This window comes from Saimiri boliviensis, chromosome 10 (assembly GCF_048565385.1).
Source record: "Saimiri boliviensis isolate mSaiBol1 chromosome 10, mSaiBol1.pri, whole genome shotgun sequence".
NCBI classification, from domain to species: Eukaryota; Metazoa; Chordata; class Mammalia; order Primates; family Cebidae; genus Saimiri; species Saimiri boliviensis.
The window spans coordinates 73492250-73509969 of record NC_133458.1 but is presented as its reverse complement, the minus strand read 5'-3'; the positions used below and the strand labels follow the sequence as shown (position 1 = coordinate 73509969).

Here is a 17720-nt window from a genome sequence, read left to right as displayed (position 1 = left end):
GCAACAGCAAAATAGATTTGGAAGAACTGCTAAAAATTCTCCCCTTCAAAGAAGGGGAACATAGAAAACACCCAAGAGTTGCTGTTCCAAAGCAACTTTGAAATCCAGCCAAGCACATGCTATGCTATCAGTTTCTTTATTAGGATTGTATTCTACAGCCTAGAAATGATTTGCTGCAGCTCTTGGCTCTGCCCTCTAAGCTCTTGGTTTTGCCATCTGAGTCATTTTCTTTCATAATAAATTGTGTCTGCAGAAGAGTGATTTTCTCAGCCTACTTTCAACCCATAATAGTTGTTTGGGAAGTGAAAGTCCTTTTGAAGTTTTGTACTGTCTTTGTCCCTTTTAGTTTAAGCTGTTTATGGTAATATAATTCTATTAAATAGTTTGCAAGTCTCTGAATCCTATTGAGTTTGCTCCATTAGATAAAAGCCAAACACATAAATCTCATTGAGATCAGCCTTTCTCTACCTTGGCCTTCCTGTAAGACTGTTTTATGACAATGCCCTTAAAATATGTAGAAGCACAATATTATTTAAAGAAGAGGGTCTGTGAGGCACACTACAATTGTTAGAGGGACTTTTGTCTGTTTGAGATGCCATCTTAAATCTTAGGTCTTATAAAAGGATTTTACAGTCATTCTTTTGATTTCATATTAAGAGCCTTAGATTTGATCTCTGACATTTAAAAATTCTAGAGTTACATGCCATTTGGAGAGCTGAGAATGAAAAACATTCTGCTACTACATAATAAGGGTCTCCTTTTCTCTAGCTTCCAGCAACGTTTTCCTCACTTTTCTTTAAGCCCTCACCAGTAGCCTCTACAGGGGCCATCAGGTTTCTACTAACAGTTTCTTCAAAGCCCTGTAGGCTTTCACTTTCGGTAACTCTTTCCTCAAGGTCTTTCCAGCTTTTCCTGACCACCCAATCCCAACACCATGGGTTTTAGGTTTGGTTATAGTATCATCCCCTCTTTCATGGATCAAAATCTGTTCCAGTTACTATGGCTTTGTAACAAACCACCTAAATCTTAGAGGCTAAAACTACAACGTTTATTCTGCTCACAAAACTGTGGTTTGGACAGAACTTGGTGTGAACAGCTTATCTGTGTTCCACTTGGCATCAGCTGGGGCAGCTTGAAGTCTGGGGGTTGAAATTATATGAAGCTCTCTGAGTTGATACTGGGAAGACTCAAGCAGCTGGGGGCCAGCAGAGTTGGGGCTTCTTGGGTGTATTTCCCTATTTTCTATGTAGCTACTCCATGTGGCCTCTCTGTGTGGCATTCTCAAGGCAGCCAGACCCCTTATTAATATATGCCAGCTTAGGGATCCCAAGATGCAATCCTCGGAATGAGAGCCAGGTGGAAGCCATATCACTTTTTATGACTTAGACTCAGAAGCTACAAAGAATCACTTCTGCCACATGCTATTGTTTGAGGCAACTACAAAGGATCAAAAGGATGGGACCAGATTCCACCCCTCAATCACAGGTTTAGAAGAGCATGTGGGGTGGGATATGTGCTGGTGCCACCGTCTTTGGAAATTACATCTTCCACAAATATGAAGTCCTGTATTATTGCAGGTTGTACATTGCTTTTCCTGATAATATCCTGTCAACCTTCCTCATCCTGGTGCTACTCCAGAACTTCTGCATCCCAGTCACTTGCTTCTGAGAAGTAGTCTTTTTTTTTTCTTCTTCTGTTACATACATTAAACCAGACATCTGTGACATTTTCTGGGGATGCATAAGCTTCTGCTCTTTCTTCAAGTTCCAGCCTCAGAGTTAGAATATCTTCCTAGTAGGTTTAACGTGCAGAGAGAAAATGGCAAAATTCCATCTTTGACGAAGAGTTCCTGATGCTGCAGTAAGTTCATTCAATCAGTATTTATTGAGCATCTGTAATTTCTAGGCACTCTAACGTAGATGTAGAGGATTGGCATAATGCCCAAGAGTCCTCAAGTTCCTTCTCTCTCTTCTTCTCTTCCTTTCTTTCTTCCTCTTTCCTTTCTTTTCTCTCTCCCTGAGCCAGCATTTTTATCCCTCTCTCATTTTTTCTCCCTCCTTTCTTCTCTTTCTTTGTCTCTCTCTCTCCTTTTTCTTCCTTTTCTACCCCAAGCTGCATAGGGATGAATATCCCAGCTTCTCTTTTCTAGCTGTGTGAAATTGATTAAATTGCTTAATCTCTCCATGACTTTTTTCTCTAATGTATAAAATCAGAGTCCTGAGATAATTGACTACATGGAGTTATGGTGAGCATTAAGTGAAAAAAGTATGTGACAAATTCTTAGAACAGTGCTTGGCATATACCAAGAGCTCAATTAAAGAACAGGCTGATGTGATAGGGACAGGATGTGGATCTAAGCTTAATGAATCCTGAAGCTTATATTGTTTTGGGGGAGGTCTTTAAAAATATGTAATTACTGGACATGTATAAGAAACAAAAATCACTGTGGCAGATGTGTAAAAAGTAAGGAACTTGTGGGCTCAAGTCGGGTCAGAAAGGTAGTCTGGGGCCCGGTACCTTGGACCCTGCTGACACCATACAAACTCCTTAGTGAAATGGGGAATTTTTGGAAGGCTTTAAACAATGGATTGATATGATATGATTCATGTTTTAAAAGTAGCACAGTGGCAACTATAAGGTGAATGGATTCAGCAGGAGTAAGAAGGGAGGCAGAAGACTGCTGAGGTACGTGGAGCACAGAGGAGAGATGGTGATGCTTCTTTTTGGTGGTATCCGCAGAGAGAGAGAGAGAGAGAGAGAGAGAGAGAGAGAGAGGTGGATGAACTGGGGGCTTTATTTTTGAAATACAGTCAAAAGAAGTTTTTAATGAACTTAATTTGAAGATATGTGAAAAAACTCAAGAAGACTCTAAGGTTTTTAACTTGAGCCAAGTATCTGTTGAGATGTAATACTGTTAATTAGCCTCTCCCTGGCTTTTTTTTTTTTTTTTTGAGACGGAGTTTCGCTCTTGTTACCCAGGATGGAGTGCAATGGCGCAACCTCCGCCTCCTGGGTTCAGGCAATTCTCCTGCCTCAGCCTCCTGAGTAGCTGGGATTACAGGCACGCGCCACCATGCCCAGCTAATTTTTTTGTATTTTTAGTAGAGACGGGGTTTCGCCATGTTGACCAGGATGGTCTTGATCTCTTGACCTCGTGATCCACCCGCCTCGGCCTCCCAAAGTGCTGGGATTACAGGCTTGAGCCACCACGCCCGGCGCGTCTCCCTGGTTTTAATCCGGATTACATTCTTTCTTCTGAGTGTGCATCCATTTTCCTGATTAAGCTTTCTGAGTCTTACGATTGCTGAGTGATAACACTGTGTACTTCCTCCTTCCTCATGGAGCTCTTCAAACTGTGGGTTTTCTCTGGCCAAATCTAAGGGTTAAATGTTTTCCCCTTTCCTCTTCAATTTCTGAAAAGTGGGACACAGCTGACCTATTCTCTTGCTTGTCGAACTGCTTTCCCTACCTACGTCCAGTTCCCTGCCCTCTCCAGACTCTCCTTTCTGGCTCTTCTGTGTACCCTGTCTTGGTCTCTTTGCCTGTCCCTCCTCTGCCTGCTTGTCTGTATTTAACAGCCTCGACTCTTACTTTGGATTCTCTTTAGCTTTCCAGCACCATGCCCTTGGCAACACCCCTGTCTAGATTGCACTTACTTACACATCTATAAGATAATAATGGTACTTGTCATTATTGCTGCCTGACCCTTTGCTAAAAATTGTGGTACGCATTAACTTACTTAATCCATTCCTCAAACCTTATGAAGAATATGTTAGCATTTTCAAATGAGGAAACCTTGACTCAGTAAGGTTGAAGATCTTTTCCAGGCCCTCATAGCTAGAATGTGTTAAAGGTGGGGTTTAAACTCAAACCTGAGATGCCTCATAAGCTACTGTTATAACCACTCTGGTTTACCTCTGAGGTCCAGCTCTGATGGCCACATTTGTAGACCTGTACAGCCTAGACCTGTTGCCTCATACCCTGGGATATCCCAGACCTGTTCCCCAATATACATGTACATCCCAGACCTGTTTCCCTAATACACCTATACATCTCAGACCTCCAATTCACTTATTTATCCCAGACCTGTTTTCCCAGGCACCTGTACATCCCAGACCTCTCCTTAATACACCTGCATATCCCAGACATGTTCCTAATATACCTGTACGTACTAGACCTTCCCTAATACACCTGTACATCCCTGACCTGACCCTAATATGCCCATACATTCCCAGACCAGTCCACAATACATCTATACATACCAGGCCTGTTGCCTAATGGATGCATGTATGCAGGCACTTCAAGATGAAGTCATAATGATCTCCCCAACCTGATCCAACAACAAAAAGTGATATGCTACTTTGGATTTTGCTTTATATACAGTCTTTGACATTATAAATATCCATGTCCATTCCCTTCCCTCACCCCATCTGTTGCATTCCCTTATTTCCTAAGGACTACCTTGAGTGTTTACTTCAGTTCTGTCTTTGTGTCTTTATAATAATTGAGTCATTTCTTAACTCCTAACTCATCTCTTGCTTCTGGTCTGTCCTCGAGCCACTTGGTCTTACTCTTAATTTCAGGGCTAAATTTTTTTGGGGGAAAAAAAAAATCCTGCCATTCTGCTTAAAAACCTTTCTTTCTTTTCTTTCTTTCTTTTTTCATTCTTTCTTTCTTTCTTTCTCTTTTTTTCTTTCCTTCTTTCTTTCTTTTTTTTCTGTATTTTTAGTATAGATGGGGTTTGAGCAAGTCACTGAAGTCTCTTTATAATTGTTTCTGTTGGTTCCTAGAAAGATGTTTTGCCCACATGCATATGATTATTTTCTACATGTATCTAGGTACATGTAAATACTATTGTGATAGAGAAAATTTAAGTTTATTCAGAGATGTACTTAAATCACAGTGGCTTTCCATTATCTATTTCCTCAATCAGTGACATACTGAAAGTACAATTCATATTGATTTAAATCTTTTGATGTTATAAACAGGATTTTCACACTTGAAATTTATAGCCTGGGCGCGGTGGCTCAAGCCTGTAATCCCAGCACTTTGGGAGGCCAAGGCGGGTGGATCACGAGGTCAAGAGATCGAGACCATCCTGGTCAACATGGTGAAACCCCGCCTCTACTAAAAATACAAAAAAAAAAAAAAATTTAGCTGGGCATGGTGGCGCGTGCCTGTAATCCCAGCTACTCAGGAGGCCGAGGCAGGAGAATTGCCTGAACCCAGGAGGCGGAGGTTGCAGTGAGCCGAGATCGCGCCATTGCACTCCAGCCTGGGTAACAAGAGCAAAACTCCGTCTCAAAAAAAAAAAAGGAAAGAAATTTATATATCAACCAAATCAAGGATTTTCAAAAGAACTTTTTTTTTCAGAGCTAGAGAACTTCTTTAACCACTGTTGTACCAGAGCTATCAATCATGAAGCCAAAGACATATTTTTTTGTGTTTGTGTGGGAATATATGGGGACATGAAGTAGGGAAGGAGGTAACATTAGCTCAAGTACCTTGGTTTAGTAGAAACATTTCATTCTTAATAGCTTCATTTAAAGAATTTTCAAATGTCTCTAGTGCTTATCTTAAGTTATAATAAGTAAATGGTGGCAGGAGTCAAGAAAAACATATTTAGTGATATAATTTTATACTGTAATGCCTTGCAATTTAATCTTCTGTTGTGACCTGTAATAAAAAAGAGAGGATGAAACTCGTTTTTATCCTAGTGAAGCCACCTATATAAATCAGCTTCATACTACATGGACAATACATTGGGGTTAGAATCAAATAGATTTGGTTTGAAATGCTGGATAAGCACTGACCAACCCTTTGACCTTGGAGAAGTTGTATCAAGTCCCCCACAAAATAGAAGACGTACAATACTTTTTAAAAAAGGTATTGGCTGGGCACAGTGGCTCATGCCTGTAATCCCAGCAGTTTGGGAGGCCAAAGTGGGTGGGTTACCTGAGGTCAGGAGTTCGAGACCAGCCTGTCCAACTTGGTGAAACCTGTCTCTACTAAAAATACAAAAAAAATTAGCCAGGCCTGGTGTGTGTGTGTTGAGGGGAGGGGGCAGGCGCGGGGACTGGGGGGCTATAATCCCAGTTACTCAGGAGGCTGAGGCAGGAGAATTGCTTGAATCTGGGCAGCAGAGGTTGCAGTCAGCTGGGATCATGCCATTGCACTTCAGCCTGAGCAACAGAGTGAGACTCTGCCTCAAAAAAAAAAAAAAAAAAAAAAAAAAAAAAAAAAAAAAAAAAAAAAAAAGATATTACCAGGTTTAAATAAATTTGATCTCTTGAAGATTAACTGATAGAATGTTTTCTATTAAGAGTGCCATACTTTTTTTTTTCCCCCAAGATGGAGGATTAGAGGCTTTTAGCATGCCTCAGCCACAATAGAAAGTATATAAAGATTAACTCTGTGAGCTTTTTTTTTTTTTGACAAAAGCATTGCTTTTTCGCCCAAGCTGGAGTGCAGTGGGGTGATCTTGGCTCATTGCAACCTCCACCTCCTGGGTTCAAGTAAGTATCCTGCCCCAGCCCCCCGAGTAGCTGGGACTATAGGCACGTGCCACCACGCTCAGCTTATTTTTCTATTTTTAGTAGAGACAGCGTTTCACCATGTTGACCAGGTTGGTCTTGAACTCTTGACCTCGTGATCCACCCGCCTTGGCCTCCCAAAGTGCAGGGATTACAGGCATGAGCCACGGCACCTGACTCTCTGTGAGCTTTAGTTCAACAAGGAAAATGGGATCCACCAGAATTATGAAGGACACCCTAGATCCCATGGAGGAGAATGTGAGCTAACAGCCCCCATGACAGCATCCAACTGATGAAAGTGACTGAAGCCCTAGTACATGAGAGAGGCAGAGGGCTCCCTCTGTGACTCATCTTTTTTCCTGGGGATCTGAGCAACCCAGGCCAAGGGAGAGCACTTTGTTTCTCCCAAGCCCTGCAGCTAACTTGGGGAAAGGCTTACATACACTGTAAGGGAAAGACACCAGGGAAAGCTGCAGACATTTTCCCAGACCTGGGACCTAGAGCAGGATGCCATTTGAAATCTGGGTTTTTAGAAATCGCCTAAGAAATCAGCGATTCAGCAGTGTGGTCATACAGGCATTTTAGTCTCAGGCCAGAGATTGGAGTGTCTGCTCTGGAGCAGAGTAGGGGCCTCCACAGCCAGAACTGTGGAAAGCACCTCAACAGGAGGTGCTGGAATTGTGCTGTCTCCTGTCACAAGCCTGGGGCAGGAGGAAAGCTGTTACAGCTACAGATTCTTCTGGGTGGCTAGACTTGTAGGTAGGCCAGCTTGGCCACCTGGAACTGATCTTCATGTCCCATATCTGGGTACCCCAACCTGCTCCCCTGAGGCCATGGTACAGCAGGGCCCTCTCTGCTCCACCACCAGGCAGAAATCCAGGCACTTAAAGCATCTGCTTGCCCGGACCAGCAGCCTGAGATACCCCACCCTTCATAGACATGGGTCATGGTGCAGCCAGGCTCTTTACACCTAGGCAGATCTACACCACAGGCTTTCTCTGTACCAAGGGATTCAGAGCAACAGTATGCCTGGATCAGCAGCCTTAGCTGCCCTACCCTTCCTTTATAGAGATCTCCTGCAGGGTAAAGAGTGGGAAGGGAGCCCTCTGCTACATGCTCAGGCAGATCTCCAGGCATTCAAAGTAACTAACTGTCTGGTTTAGCAGCCTGAGCTACCCCACCCCTCCTATGGGGAGAGATCTTGGTGCAGAGGTCCCTCTCTACTCCGTGCCTGGGCAGATCTCCAGGCATCTGGAGCACCCACTCCCCTGGATTAGGAGTTTCAGCTGCCCCTCATCCTCAGGCAGAGAATTTGGAGCTGAGATGTTTTCCCAGCTCCGCTGGGTGCTTGGTGGCTGCCTGCTGAATTCTCCCTCAGTGCTGGTGCTCATGCTTGCCATTGGGTAACATTTAGGCAGACCTGCCTGGTTCGGTCCTGCCCTTTGCACCCACCCACACCCCCGCCACCCACCTTGTTCCACTCTTGGGCTGAGCAGGGAGCTCGGACCACAGTGCAGTCCACTAATCAGCCCCGTGCCTGAGACAACAGAGAGCTTCTGCCAGTAAGCAAGTATATATGAACAACATTGGCCACAGCTGGCTCTTATCTATCACCGCCATCTGCTGGCGATTAGGTGGAATTGCACAACCCAATATAAAACAGTAGAAGTGAGTAGGACTGTAGTAACAAAGCCAAAAGACCGTACCTGACACTCTCCACAGTCACAACCTCTACGAAACAGGAGGAAAGGAAAAGAAAAAATATATATATATAAAGAAAGAAAAATAAAAAATCCTACTCTAATAAAAATAATTATAAAAATCAGAAATGCTCGTGTCTCCAGATTAGAAACCATTTACTTTCAAGGCTAATATTGCTATCTAAGGTTTAAATCCTATCATGACATTGGTAGCTTGTTGCTTTGTAATTTATAGTCAATCAGAAATGACAAAAGTGACATTATACTTGATGCCACAGAAATACAGAAGATCCCCAGAGACTGTTATAAACACTTCTACACACACAAACTAGAAAATCTAGAGAAAATGGGTAAATTCCTGGAAATATACAATCTGCTAAAATTGAACCAGGAAGAAATTGGAACACTGAACAGATCAATATTGAGTTCTGAAATTCTATCAGTAACCAAAAAACCCACCAACTAAAAAAAGCCCCAGACCAGATGGATTTACAGCCAAATTCTATCAGACATATATGAAGAAGAGCTGGTACCAGTTCTACTGGAATTATTCAAAAAATTGAGAAGGAGGGACTCCTTCCTAATTCATCCTTACAAAGCCAGAATCGCTCTATTACAAAAACCTGGCAAAGACACAAAAAAAGAAAACTACTGGTCAATATCCCTGATGAACATAAATGCAAAAATCTTCAACAAAATATTAGCAAACCAAATTCAACAGCATATTACAGTGAATTCACTATGATCAAGTAGGCTTTATTTTTGGGATACAATGATGGTTCAACATACGTAAATCAACAAATGTGATTCACCATATAAACAGAATTAAAAAGAAAAACTACCTAATCATTTCAATAGATGTGGAAAACTTTTGATGAAATCTGACATCCTTTCATGATTAAAAAAAAAAATTCAGCAAACTAGGCTTCAGAGGAACATACCTCAAAGTAATGAGTAAGAGCCATCTATGACAAACCCACAAGAACCATCATCCTGAGTGGACAGTGAAAACTGGAACACAATAAGGATGTAAACTCTCACCTAATTCTATTCAAAGTAGGACCAGGAACTGCTAGTTAGAGCAATCAGACAAGAGAAAGAAATGAGGCATCTAAATAGGAAAAGAAGAAATTAAAATATCTCTCTTAAAGGATGATATGATTCTAGACCTAGAAAATCCTAAAGATGTCACCAAAAATGCTTCTTGAACTGATAAACAACTTCAGTGAAGTTTCAGAATACAAAGCCAATGTACAAAAACCACTAGAATTTCTATACACCAATAGCATTCAAGTTGAGAGCCAAATAAAAAATGCAGTCCCATTTACTAGACACACACACACTTATACTCACACACAAAATACCTAGGAATACATGTCACTAAGGAGGTGAAAGATTTCTACATGGAGAACTACAAAATACTGCTAACAGAAATCATAGATAATACAAATTGAAAAATATCCCTTGCTCATGGATCGGAAGAATCAATATTTGTAAAATGGCCATAACACCCTAAGAAATCTACAGAGTTGATGCTATTTCTGTCAAACTCCTGATGATATTTTTCACAGAACTAGAAAAAAACTATTCTAAAATTGATATAGAACCAAAACAGAGCCCAAACATCCAAAGCAATCCTAAAACAAACAAACAAACAAACAAAACAAAACACAAAAAACAACTCTGGAGGCATCATGTTATCCAACTTCAAACTATACTGTAAGGCTACAGTAACCAAAACAGCATGATATTGGTACAAAAACAGACACATAAGAATCCAGAAATAGAGCCACACATATACAGCTATCTGAGCTTTGACAAAGTCAACAAAAATAAGCAGTGAGAAAAGACCTCCCTATTCAATAAATGGTGCTGGGATAGCTGGCATGCCATTTACAGAAGAATGAAACGACCTCAGTGTTTAACCATGTAATTAATTCAAGATGGAGAAAAGATTTAAACGTAAGAAAGACTGCAAACTATAAAAATCCTAGATGAAAACCTTGGAAAAGCAATTCTGGACATGGGTCTTGGGAAAGATGACTAAGTTCCCTAAAGAAATTGCAATAAAGTGCAGGCAACGCGTCCTTGCTCTTCACTGGGTCATCTGTCTGTCACAGCCTCAGAAGACCAGCAGGATGGCTGCCAACAAGAGTAAGGGCCAGAGCTCCTTGGCCTTCCACAAGGTGATCATGGTTGGCAGCGGAGGTGTTGGCAAGTCGGCCCTGACGCTTCAGTTCAGGTATGATGAGTTTGTCGAAGACTATGAACCTACCAAAGCTGACAGTTATAGAAAGAAAGTGGTTCTTGATGGGGAAGAAGTTCAGATAGACATTCTGGACACCGCTGGGCAAGAGGACTATGCAGCCATTCGAGATAACTACTTTCGGAGTGGAGAAGGTTTTCTTTTTGTGTTCTCAATCACAGAACATGAATCCTTTACGGCAACTGCCTAATTCAGGGAACAGATTCTCCGTGTGAAAACTGAAGAATATAAAATTCCATTGCTCGTTGTGGGAAACAAGTCTGGCTTAGAGGAGCGGAGGCAGGTGCCTGTGGAGGAGGCCAGGAGTAAAGCCGAAGAGTGGGGCGTGCAGTACGTGGAGACGTCGGCTAAGACGCGGGCCAACGTGGACAAGGTGTTCTTTGACCTAATGAGAGAAATCAGAGCAAAGAAGATGTCAGAAAACAAAGATAAGAATGGCAAGAAAAGCAGCGAGAACAAGAAAAGTTTTAAAGAAAGATGTTAAGGTGACGGATGAAGCCAGTTGCCCCTAAAGACACAGGGCTGGGTTGGTAAAAAGAAGGCTGTGGTTGACTTCTTGCCTGTGCTTCCTGCTCTCCCCAGCTTCATTCACTCAGACTTCTTGAAATGGGGGAAAATATTTGTGACTCAGTGATTGGCAGAAGAAATAAGCCCATGCAGAGGAACTGCTGCTTTGTCAGGAGGTTGTGGAGTTTTTTCCTCCCTCCCTTCTTCCTTCCGAAAAGCTTCACTATGTATAAAGTGCCACAGGTAGGAAAATGGTGTTCATTACAAAGAGAACTTTTGAACTACAGGTGTTGTGGTAGGTTTTAGAGGAAGGAGTGGAGTAAGATGCCCTCCCACTTTTATCAGTTTAGTAGTAGTAGTGAGAAAAATCCATTCAGCCCCAAGGACACGAAAAAATCCATTAAGTTTTTGGATAAGTTTCTTGGCAGTACCCTGTGGATCTCAAACAGAGCTAAAAAAATTAATTTGAATTGCACCAAATAGATCACTACTAGCTTTTGACTCCTCACATATGAAAAGTGAAAGTTGTGAGTTGTTTTCCTCTTATTTAAATACTGGCCAATTTATAGTCTGTGTTGGTTATTTTTCTCCTGTAAACATCCTGATTTTTATGTAGGAACTTTTTTTTTTTTTTGGCAGACCAAGTGAAGACTCAAGAATAGTGTACATTATAAATGGCACACATTTCGACTCATGTAGATATTTTTAAGTTCTTTTTCTAAGTCCTCTCCTAATTGCCCATCCTGTGGTTAGGCCCCTCCGTCTCCACTAATGGTGGATGCACATGCCTTTCTGATCAGTGTCACTGCACTCGGAGGTCTAGTGAGCCTCTTGAGTGTCACACACACTCTTCCCAAAGATGTGATATTCCAAAATCATGAAGCCAGAGCCTATGCCAGACCTTCTGCTACCTCTCATAAAATTGCTCTGTAATTCTAAATTTAAAGTTAGAAGTGGAGAGAGATAAGCTATTGCCGCTTTGCTTCTAAGAATTGACTGCTGTTTCTAATATAATTATTTTCTAAGATGGCCAGATAGTTAGAAAAAGATTTTTATTGATGGGATATTTTTCATCTTTTGTATCAGGATTCTAAATTTAGCAAGCAGAAAGATACTCATCAGGAAAGGAGCACTGTGGTAAAAGCCCAGTATTCACATTTTTTCCCATTTTTGAGAAGTGGCATTTCATATATAGGTGCCAAAAGTGAATTGGGATGTGGAGAGTGAGAACTTTGTGAATTTATGATTATCACAGAGATTGCAGAAATTGTGATCTAACTGGAAAACAATCCTGTATCAATCACCTCCCAAAGAATCATGGGCTTTTTTTTTTTGAATAAAAAACAAAGCAGACAAATAGAAAAAAAAAAAGATATTGCAATAAAAACAAAAATTGACAAGTGAGACCTAATTAAATGAAAGAGCTTCTACACAGCAAAAGAAACTGTCAACAGAGTTAACAGACAACCTACAGAATGGGAGAAAATATTCACACATTATGCATCTCACAAAGGTCTAATATCCTGAATTCATAAGGAATAATTCAACATTCAAAACCCAACTAATCCCATTAAAAAGTGGGCAACAGACTTGAATAGATACTTCCCAAAAGAAGACATACAAGTGGCCAATAAACATGAAAAAATGTTCCACATCACTAGTAATAGAGAAATGCAAATCAAACCCACAATGAGATACCATCTCACAACAGTCAGAATGGCTATTACTAAAGGGAACACTTCTATGCTGTTGGTCAGAATGTAAATTAGCCACTATGGAAAGCAATTTGATTTTCAAAGAACTTAAACGGAACTATCATTTGACCCAGGAATTCCATTGCTGGGTGTATATCCAAAAGAAATCAAATCTTTCTACCAAAAAGACATGCATTCACAAGTTCATTGCAGCATTATTCACAATAGCAAAGACATGGAATCAGCCTAGATGCCCATCAGTGGTATATTGGATAAGAAAATATGGTACATTGACCCAGCAATCCCATTACTGGGTATATATCCAAAGGATTATAAATTGTTCTGTTATAAGGACACATGCATGCGAATGTTCATTACAGCATTGTTTACAATAGCAAAGACTTGGAACCAACCCAAATGTCCATTGATGATAGACTGGACAGGGAAAATGTGGCACATATACACCACGGAATACTATGCAGCCATAAAAAATGATGAGTTTGTGTCCTTCGTAGGGACATGGATGAACCTGGAAACCATCATTCTCAGCAAACTGACACAAGAACAGAAAATCAAACACCACGTGTTCTCACTCATAGGTGGGCGATGAACAATGAGAACACATGGACACAGGAAGGGGAGCATCACACACTGGGGTCTATAGGGGGAACTAGGGAAGGGACAGTGGGGCTTCAGGGAGTGGGGAGAGATAACATGGGGAGAAATGTCAGATATAGGGGAGGAAGGCAGATGGGGAGGAAGGCAGCAAACCACATTGCCATTTATGTACCTATGCAACAATCCTGCATGTTCTTCACATGTACCCCCAAACCTAAAATGCAATAAAATATATATTAATAAAAAGAAAATATGGTACATATACGCCATGGAATACTATGCAACCATGTTAAAGAACAAAACCTTGTCCTTTGCAGCAACATGGATGCAGCTAGAGGCCATTATCCTAAGTGAATTGATAATAGAAGCAGAAAACCAAATACTGCATGTCCTCACTTATAAGTGGAAGCTAAACATTGGTCACATTGAAGATGATGGCAACAATAGAAACTGGGGACTACTAGTGGGGGTAGTGAGAGGTTGAAAAAATGCCTAATGGGCACCATGCTCATTATCTGGGTGACAGGATTATTTGTACCCAAAACTTCAACACCGTACAATATACCCAGGTAACAAACATGCACATGCACCCCCTGCATCTAAAATAAAATTTAAAAATAGACAGTGCAAGGTAGCAGAATAGAAACTTACAGCTCTTGTATCCCCCACAGGACCACCAAAATTGAGCAACTATCTGTACAAAGAAAAGCACCATCACAAGGACCAAAAATCAGGTAAGCAATCACATTACCTGGTTTTACCTACATATCATGAAAAGAGGCATTGAGAAGGGCAAGAGAGACAGTCTTGAGTCACCAAGGCCACTCCTCCTCCTCCCATTGGCAGTCGCCGTGCAGTGCAGAGAGTCTGTTTATTTTGAGAAGGGAGAATGTAGTGACATGGAACTTGGTACTACCCTGTCACAGCAGAGAGTAAAGCCATACTGGGCTCAACCAGTGCCATGTATAAAGGGAGCATTTGGACCAGACCTAACAAAAGGGGGATCACCCATCTTATAGGTCAGAACTCAAGTTTCTTGGCAAACTTCACAACCATGAGCTGAGGCTGTCTAGAAAACAAGGACTGCAATTCCTAGGCCCTAGATATTTGTGGAACTTTAAACTTGAGTGAGATAATTTAGGGTATCTGGTGAAATAAATTTCTAAGCAGTAAAGCATTCAAGAGGTGACTTGGGTGCTATTAAAAGTATTCTATTTTAAAAGGGTAACAAAGCATAAAAGTTCAAAAAATTTGCAGCCTGAAGATGCAGTTGAAAAGAAAAACCCACTTTTTGAAGAGAAATTCAAGTCAGCTGCAGAAATTTGCATAACTAGCAAGAAATCTAATGTTAAGCCCCAAGACCTTGGAGAAAATGTCTCCAGGCCATGTCAGAGACCTTCATGGCAGCCACTCCCATCACAGGCTTGGAGGCCCAGGAGAAAAAAGTGGTTTTGTGGGCTGAGCCTAGGGTACCCATGCTCTGTACAGCCTAGGGACTTGGTGCCCTGTGTCCCAGCTGCTCTAGCTGTGGTTGAAAGAGGCCAATGTAGAGCTCAGGCTGTGGTTTCAGAAGGTGGAAGCCTCAAGCCTAGGCTGCTTCCATGTGGTGTTGAGCCTGCAGGTGCACAAAAGTCTAGAATTGAGGTTTGGGAACCTTTGCCTAGATTTCAGAAGATGTACAGAAACACCTGGATGCTGAGGCAAAAGTTTTCTGCAAAAGTAGGGTCCTCATGAAGACCCTTTGCTAGGGCAGTGCAGAAGGGAAATGTGGGGTCAGCCCACACACAGAGTCCCTACTGGGGCCCTGCCTAGTGGAGCTGTGAGAACAAGACAAGGATGCCCACTTTCACCACTGCTACTCAACACAGTACTGGAAGTCCTTGCCAGAGAAATCAGACAATAGAAAGAAAGAAAGGTCATCCAAATTGGTAAAGAGAATGTCAAACTGTCACTGTTCGCTAATTATATGATTGTATATCTAGAAAACCCTAAAGATTCATCCAAAAAGCTCCTGGATCTGATAAATGAATCCAGTTAAGTTTCAGGATACAAAATCAATGTACACAAACCAGTAGCACTGCTATATACCAACAGTGACCAAGCCAAGAATCAAATTAAAGAGCTGAACCCCTTTTACAACAGCTGAAAGAAAAATATTTAGGCATATACCTAACCAAAAATATGAAAGATCTCTACAAGGAAAACTACAAAACATTGCTGAAAGAAATCATGGATGACATAAACAAATGGAAACACATCCTGTGGTCATGGATAAGTAGAGTCACTATTGTGAAAATGACCATACTGCCAAAATCAATCTACAAATTTAATGCAATTCCCATCAAAATACCTTCTTCATTCTTCATAGAAGTAGAAAAAAAAATTCTAAATTCATATGAAACCAGAAAAAAAAAAAAAAAACCTGCATAGCCAAAGCAAGACTAAACAAAAAGAACAAATCTGGAGGCATTACGTTATCCAACTTCAAACCATCCTTCAAACCTATAATTACCAAACCACTATGGTACTGGCATAAAAACAGGCACACAGAACAATGGGACAGAATAGAGAATCCAGGAAAAAAAAAAAAAAAACCCAACTAATCTTCAACAAGGTGAACAAAAACATAAAGTGGGGAAGGGATATTTTATTCAACAAATGGTGCTGGGATAATTGGCAAGCCACATCTAGAAGAATGAAGCTGGATCCTCATCTCTCACCTTATGCAAAAATCAACTTAAGATGGATCAAAGACTTAAATTTAAGACCTGAAACCATAAAAATTGTGGAAGATAACCAAAGAAAAACTCTTCTAGACATTGGCTTCGGCAAAGAGTTCATGGCCAAAAACCCAAAGCAAATGCAAAGAAAACAAAGATAAATAGATGGGACTTAAATTAAACTAAAACACTTCTGCACAGCTAAAGAAATAATTGGCAGAGTAAACAGACAACTCACAGAGTGGGAAAAAATATTCACAAACTATGCATTTGAGAAAGGACTCATTCAGAATCAATAAGGAACTCAAACAAATCAACAGGAAGAAAGCAAACAATCCCATTAAAAAGTAGGCAAAAGACATAAATATACAATTATCAAAAGAAGATATACAAATGGCCACAAAACATATGAAAAAAATGCTCAACATCACTAATTATCAGGGAAATGCAAATCAAAATCACAGCGAGACACCACCTTACCCCTGCAAGAATGGCTATAATCAAAAATAAATAAATAAAAAATGTTGGTGTGGACGTGGTGAAAAGGGAACACTTTTATACTGCTGGTTAGAATGCAAAGTATTACAACCACTATGGAAAACAGTGTGGAGATTCCTTAAAGAAGTAAAAGTAGAACTAGTTTGATCCAGGAATCCCACTGCTGAGTATCTCCCAGAAAAAAAGAAATCATATGAAAAAGACACTTGCACACACGTTTATAATAACACAATTCACAATTGCAAAAATACAAAACCAGCCTAAATGCCCATCAACCAACAAGTGAATAAAGAAAATATGGTATACATACACCACGGAATACTACTCAGCCATAAAAAGGAATGAAATAATAACATTTGCAGTAACCTAGATGGAGTTGGAGACCATTATTCTAAGTGAAGTAACTCAGGAATGGAAAACCAAACATTGTATCTTCTCATTTATAAGTGACAGCTAAGCTATGAGGATGCATAGGCATAAAAATGATATATTGGACTTTGGGGACTTGGAAGGTTGGGAGGGGATGAGGGATAAAAGACTATACATTGGGTACACTGTGCACTGCTCGGGTGATGGGTGCACCAAAATCTATAGAAGTCACCAGAAAAGAACTTTTTTGTGCAGCCAAACACCATCTGTTCCCCCAAAACTATTGAAATAAAAATTAAAATTAGAAAAAAACTTTTGAAAGATGAAAGAAAGAAAACAAAGCTGGAGGCATCACACTACATAACTTCAAAATATACAGTGAAGATACAGTCATCAAAACAGCATGGTACTGACATAAAAACAGATGCATAGACTGGTGAAATAGAATAGGGAGCCCTATTCTAAATAAATCCACTGATGATTAATTGATTTTTGACAATGATGCCAAGAATACATTATGGGTAAAGGATGGTCTCTTCAATAGTGTTGAGAAAACAGGATTCCACATTCAAAAAATGAAATTAGACTCTTATCACATACTATATACAAAATTAAACTAAAAATGGATTAGAGATTTAAATGTATGATCTCAACCTATAAAACTACTAAACAAAATATGGGAAAAAGTGTTTTGACATTGGCCTGGGGAATGATTTTTTGCATATGACCCCAAAAGCATGAGCAACAACAGGAAAGATAGACAAATGGGACTGCATCAAACTAAAAAGTTTCTGCACAGCAAAGAAAACAGTGAA

At 40.5% G+C, this 17720-nt stretch overlaps 1 pseudogene; it reads left to right on the top strand.

Moving 5' to 3' along the window:
* Positions 1–6049: 6049 nt before the first annotated feature.
* Positions 6050–13349, top strand: LOC141580094 (ras-related protein Ral-B pseudogene; annotated as a pseudogene).
* Positions 13350–17720: the final 4371 nt, after the last annotated feature.